The sequence below is a fragment of the Equus caballus genome, chromosome 24, assembly GCF_041296265.1.
Source record: "Equus caballus isolate H_3958 breed thoroughbred chromosome 24, TB-T2T, whole genome shotgun sequence".
In the NCBI taxonomy this organism is placed as follows: Eukaryota; Metazoa; Chordata; class Mammalia; order Perissodactyla; family Equidae; genus Equus; species Equus caballus.
In genome coordinates, this window is record NC_091707.1 from 41,000,396 (window position 1) to 41,006,925 (window position 6,530).

The 6,530-nt window shown below is 44.0% G+C and overlaps 1 long non-coding RNA gene across 1 annotated transcript; it reads right to left on the reverse strand.

Annotated features, from left to right (window-relative positions):
* Nucleotides 1-4,976: 4,976 nt before the first annotated feature.
* Nucleotides 4,977-5,491, reverse strand: LOC138920636 (uncharacterized). The gene is made up of 2 exons (XR_011432128.1): nt 5,342-5,491; nt 4,977-5,068 (listed from the first exon to the last, which is right to left on the reverse strand). It is a non-coding gene; the product is annotated as an uncharacterized lncRNA (long non-coding RNA).
* Between the last annotated feature and the right edge of the window lie 1,039 nt (nt 5,492-6,530).

Below are 6,530 nucleotides of genomic sequence, written 5' to 3' on the forward strand. Positions count from 1 at the left end.
GTGACAGGTTCACTTCTTCCTTTCCAGTCTGGATCCCTTTTATTTCTTTTTCTTGCCTGATTACTGTGGGAAGGTCTTCCAATAGTATGTTAAATAAGAGTGGTGAAAGTGGGCATCCTTGTCTGGTTCCTGTTTTGAGAGGGATAGCTTTCAGTTTTTCTCTGAATGATATTAGCTGTGGTTTGTCATATATGGCCTTTATTATGTTGAGGTACTTCCCTTCTATACTCATTTTATTCAGAGATTTTATCATAAATAGATGCTGTATCTCATCATACACTTTCTCTGCATCTATTGAGATGATCATGTGATTTTTCTTCTTCATTCTGTTAATGTGATGTATCACATTGATTGATTTGCGGATGTTGGACCATCCCTGCAATAAACCTCACTTGATCATGGTGTATCATCTTTTTAATATATTGTTGTATTCAATTTACCAGTATTTTCTTGAAGATTTTTGCATCAGTGTTCATCAGTAATATTGCTCTGTAATTTTCTTTTTGTGTGTTGTCCTTGTCTTATTTTTGTATCAGGGTAATGTTGACTTAATAGAATGAGTTAGGAGGCTTCTCTTCCTCTTCAATTTTCTGGAATAGTTTGAGAAGGATAGGTATTACGTCTGCTTTGAATGTTTGGTAGAATTCATGAGGGAAGCTGTCTGGACCTGGACTTTGATTTTTTAGGAGGTTTATGATTACTGTTTCAATCTCCTTACTGGTGATTGGGCTATTCAGATTGTCTATTTCTTCTTGATTCAGTTCAGAAAGTTGTGGGATTCTAAGAATTTATCCATTTCTTCTAGATTATCCATTTTGTTGGCATATAGCTTTTCATAGTTTTCTCTTATAATCTTTTGTATTTCTGAGATGTCTGTTGTAATTTCTCCTCTTTCATTTCTGATTTTATTTATTTGAGCCTTCTTTTTTTCTTCATGAGAGTAGCTAAAGCTTTGTCAATTTTGTTTATCTTTTCAAATAGCGACCTCTTTGTTTCATTACATTTTTCCTTTTTTTTTTTTTAGTTTCCATTTCATTTACTTCTCCTCTGATTATCTTTATTTCCTTCATTCTACTGATTTTGGGACTTGTGTGTTGTCTTTCTCCAGTTCTTTTAGGTGCACTATTAGATTGTTTATTTGAGATATTTCTTGTTTGTTGAGGTAGGCCTGTATTGCTATAAACTTCCCTCTGAGAATGGCTTTTGCTGTCTCATTAATTTTGGCATGTCATATTTTTATTTTCAATTGTCTCCAGGTATTTTTTTTTTTTTTTAAACTTTTTTAATGTGACTGGCAGAAAATATAAAACTATACACAGGACTTGCATTTGTGGCTCACATCATATTTTTATTAGACAGTATTGGACTAGAACATTCCTTTTATTGTTTTCACACATCATTCTTATCACACACTTGTTTAGTGTAATACTAAAAAATTAAATGCTAAAATTGTGTGAGGTTACACATTGTCAATAAACTCCTTTTCTCACAAATCTGATGTCTTTATGATACAATAGATATGATATGTACCAAACATGTCAGCGAGGTCTCCTGCAAACTTATGGTGCCTCTGAATCCTGGGCTCTCGTTGGCCTCGTCACTGACTACTGCTTATGTGGAATTCTCATCTTACCTGCATCTTTCAGCTGCTCGTGTGTTTCTACCGCTGCCCGGGAATTGACCTAAATGTGGGACCCAGTCTCTCATCCTAAGTTACCCCTTCCATTGCCACTCCCACATGAGATGCTGCTCACAGTTTACCAAAGAGTCAAGCCGATGGTGAGGGGCTGTATGAGGCGAGAGTGAAGCAGCTCAGAAATGCGTGCAGCCCCTGGACCTCGGGTGAAAACCCAGCCCCGTGGATGCAAGCCCCAAGCCCAGAAATGATTTTAAAAACTTGTAAAGTCTTGTAAGGGCCTGGCAGAAGCAAACACTAAACAAGTTTGTAGAGATATTGCCGCAACAGCCCAAAACTCATAGGGCTTTCTAGGGAAGACGAATCTCACTGAAGATAGACTTGTAAGCAAAAATTACTGAGCACATGAGGAAACAAAATGGCATACAGGCAGAAGCAATAAACTGGAGGATTTACCATCAGAGTACCATCTAGTGGTGATAGAGCTCTCTGAAAAGGACTTTACATTTGTTTAAAACGTTCAAAGTGATGAAGTAATATAACTCCAAGACTTGAACTTGGAAAAGACACCCATAACTCTTAAAATGAACAATACAGCAACTGAAGTATTAAAAACACAATAGGGAAGCGAAATTAGAATGGAAAGAGCCAAAGAGTGAATTAGCGAAGTTTTTTGTGGGTTGTTTCTTTTATCATGAAATATCATCCCTCTGTTTCTGTTAATGCTTTTTGCCATAAATTCTATTTTGCCTGAAATTATTTCTACTCCAATCTTGGAAACTTTTCAATTATATAGAGAAGTGTGTAAATCACTTAAGGTACTGTTTTATGAATCATCACAAGCACATAGTCAGTATTCATCACTCATATCAAGAAGGGGAAAATTATAAGCACCATCAAGTTCCCTCCTGCCTCTCCCAGTCACCACCTCACCTTCCTCCAAGGCAACTACTCACCTCTAACAACATAGGTTAGTTTTGCAGGGTTTTGAACCTTATAAGAGGAGGCACAGTTTCAACTCTTGTGTTTGACTTTTTTCACTCAGAGATTCATCCATGTTTTTATACACAGTGATTGTTTTTATGCTGTAGAGTGTTCCATTGTGTGAACTGACCACAACTTACCCATCCGTTCTAGTAGTGATAAACATTTTGGTTGTTTCCAAATGGTGGAAATGTGCTATGATGAATAATGCTTCTACTATGGGCTGAATGTTTGTGTCCCCCAAAATAATGTGTCAAAAACCTAATGCCCAAGATGATGGTATTAGGAGGCGGGGAGATTAATAGCCTTATAAAAGAGGCCCCCAGGAGCTAGCTTGTCCCTTCCCTCATGTGAGGACACAGTGAGAAGGTGGCCATCTGCAACCTGGAAAATGGCTCTCACCAGACACTGAATCTGCTGGCGCCATGATCTTGGACTTCCCAGCCTCCAGAACTTGAGAAATGTCTGTTGCTTATAAGCCACCTAGTCTATGGCGTGTTCTTATAGCAGCCCAACAGACTAAGACAGCCTCTATGAACCTTCTTGTAACTATATGCTGGAGCACAGAAATACCAGTTGCTCTAGGCTCTTTACTTGCGAGCAAGATTGCTTGTCATAGAGTATACTTCGACCTTAATAGGTAAGTCAAGCCATTATCCAAAGTAGTTGTTTCAATTTACACTTTTTAAAAGCAAGGTAGAAGACCTCTTTGATAATAATTGATATTTTCAGAATTTTTTTTTTATTTTACCCAATCTTGTGGTTATGTAGTGATATCTCTTAGGTTTAAATTTACATTTCTTTCATTCCTGAGTAGGTTGAGTACCTTTTCATAAATTTATCAGCCGCTTGGATTCCCTGTTTTGTGAAGTACCTAGTCAAGTTTTTTGCCATTTTTGTATTGGGCTGTCTGCTCTCGCTCTTGCAGATTTGCGGGTACTCTACACATTTTTGATGAGTCCATTGTGAGTTACATGTGTTGCAGCTATCTTCTCCCCCTTTGGTTTGTGATTTCACTTTATTTAAAAATTTTTTACAGCTTTATTTATTTATTTATTTTTACAATGGACGCCTAATTTTGCAGGATCCCTGTTGAAAAGATGATCTTTCCCCCACTGTTCTCGGTGACATCATAAATCAAACGACCAAATATGTGGGTTTGATTCTGGGTTCTCATTTCTGTTTCATTGGCCTGTCTGTCATTTCTGTGTCCATATCACATTTTCTTGGGTATTCTGATGTCTTAAAGTCTTGGCATCCAGGAGAGCACATTCTCCCACGTTGTTTTTCTTTTCTCGTCCTTCTGCCTTTCCATGTAAATCTTGGCGTCAGCTCATTAAGTTCCACAACAAAAATGAAAAACGCTTGTTGGGGTTTTGACTGGGACTGTGGAGAATCTGTGGAACGTTTACAATACTGAGTCTTCCAATCCAAGAACATGCTAGATCATCTCTCCATTTATTTAGATCTTCTTCAAAGGTCTTCAGTAATGTTTTATAATTTTATGGTTTTATCCATACGGCCCTTGTATGTTTTTATTTATTCCTGGGTACTTGATATTTTTTAAGCTATTGTAAACGTTATCTTTTGCTTTTGTGTTTTAATTTCACTTTCCATTAGCTGCTGGTATATAGAAGTGCAATTGACTGTTGCATATTGATTTTATATCCACGGCCTTGTTAAATAAATTTTCTCTTCCTTTTTAATGTTTATGTCTTATATTTCTTTTTCTTGTCTTCCTGGACTAGTTGGTTCCTCCAGTACAAAATGGAAAAGAAGTGGTGTGGGCTGGCATCCTTGTCTTACTACCGATTTTAGAGAAAGCATTCAACAAACATTTCAAAATTACGTGTGATGTTTGTTGTAAATTTGTTGTAGATAGCCTTAATCAGATTAAGTGCCTTACTATTTCTATTTTTCTAGGAGTTTTTTTCTTTTCCTCCTTTAGATCTTAAATTGCCCTTTTGGAAAGGGGGCCCCTCCATTCTAGGAGCTGTTCAGAGCAGTTGGAGGTCAGATGTACTAGCTCCTCTACTCCCCACTGTCCACTCCACCACCCCAGTCTGTGGCATGGTCCAGCCCCCTGCCCAGCAGACCTGTTCCTTAGCTCTGTGCCATTTTATTTCTACAGCTGGGAGCCTGGGGCTGGGATGTGGGGCAGAGCCTCAGAGCTGGTAGAGACGTGGCCTTGGAGGGTACACACCTTCTACCACCAGCATGGATTCATACAGCTCACTGTTCCTGGGGGAGACGAGGGCTAAGGTTAGGAGGGGGCCCTGGGCTCCAGGCCTGTGGGCAGTGCTGGGGGGTTGGGGGGACTGTACCTGGCAGTGAAGAAAACCTGGAGGGTGACAGAGGATGGGGGCGCATTGACTGGTCGTGCCTCCAGCAGTCCACTGCCTGGGGAGACCCCGAAGGCCACAGGGCCCTTGTCTGGCTCCTGTTGGCCTGCACCGAGGGGAAGGAAGCACAGACATGAGCGCAGGCAGCTCCATGCACTGCCTCACATCTCAGGTGTGCACCCCTGGCCTTGCCCAGCCCCACAGGGCAGGGCAACCCTGGGATCACTAGGGACTGGGGAACTGGCCACCTCTGCAGGGATTCCCAGGTGGTGCCAGCCCTGGGGAGCCAGCCTGCAGGGACAGGGCACCCAGGTGCCGTCCTGGGGCTCTTGGCCCAGCTGTGCAGGGAGCAGTGCGCAGCCAGGAGGGCCTGACATACCCGTCAGCACAGTCCAGTAGCTCCGGCAGCCACTCAGGTTCATTAGGTAGACCTCGCGGACCCACTTCTGGTTCACCAAGCAGGTGCCAAAGTCCACCCAGCTGGTGGAGAGCTGCAGCTCGGGCACGGCCACGATGGCCCGCAGGGGCACCACCTAGAGGGCAGAGCCTTTTGCTTGGTGGGGACCAGGCGACCTTGCCCAGGCCGGCTGGGCCCTGAGCTAGGGTCTCAGGGACAAAGGAGCCTACCAATCCCAAGTACTGAAGCTTCTCAGGAGCACACAGGCAGCTCCATGGTGGGTGGAAAGGGGCCAGGGTTGGCACCGAAAGCCTGAGGCTGCTGGTGGGGTTCTGCACAGGGAAAGGGCCAGGAAGGCACCATCTGCTCCCCATCACCCATGCCGCGATCGAGCTCGGTGGCCTCTGCTCCCTGGTTGGGCCGCCCTCCAGTCTTCCTACCTCTTGTCCAGCTGTCTGCGCCTCGTGGGTTCTGGGCCGTCTTGCCTTTTCCCTTGGCCTCTTCAGCTCAGCTCTACACCATAGCCCCATGACTTTGTCACAGTCCACGGAACTGGGCCTGTGGTGCTCGCCCTGGTGCTTGAATCCCCACACAAGCCTGAAATTCACTAGAGCCCTAGAGGCATCCCTCAGCTGCCCCAGGCGCTCACTGTCCCCAGCCATTAATCCATTCTCTTGGTTTGACTTTCAGTGTGGTTTCCCTTCTCTCTTCATTAAACAGTGTGCAGGCTTCACATACTGCCTCCTCCAGGAAGCCTTCCCTGATTTTCCACCCTGCAATACCTCACCTGGTTCTGAGGTCCTGAGACAACTGAGGAAGGATGACACAAATTTCTCCATGTGTGTCCTCAGGGCAACGCCTCTTCCAGGGCAGACTGGGCCCTCAGGGCAAGGGCCAGGGCTCCTCTTATTTCTGAGGGCCCTGTTGGGGTTTGTCCTCCTGTGATCCCACCAGAACAAGACTCCAGCCCGATTCCACTGTCCTCAGGGTGTGGCGCAGGCCTGGGACTCATGTGAGTGGTGTGGTTGGTGTACTCCAGGAGCAGATTCTGAGTAAACACCATCGCCTTCTCCCCACTCGCGTTCTGCTGGATGTCCACTCCGGGCAGCATCTGGTCAGCCGGGAGCTTCTGATAGGAGAGCAGCTCCCGGGACAGCGAGAAGGACACGTT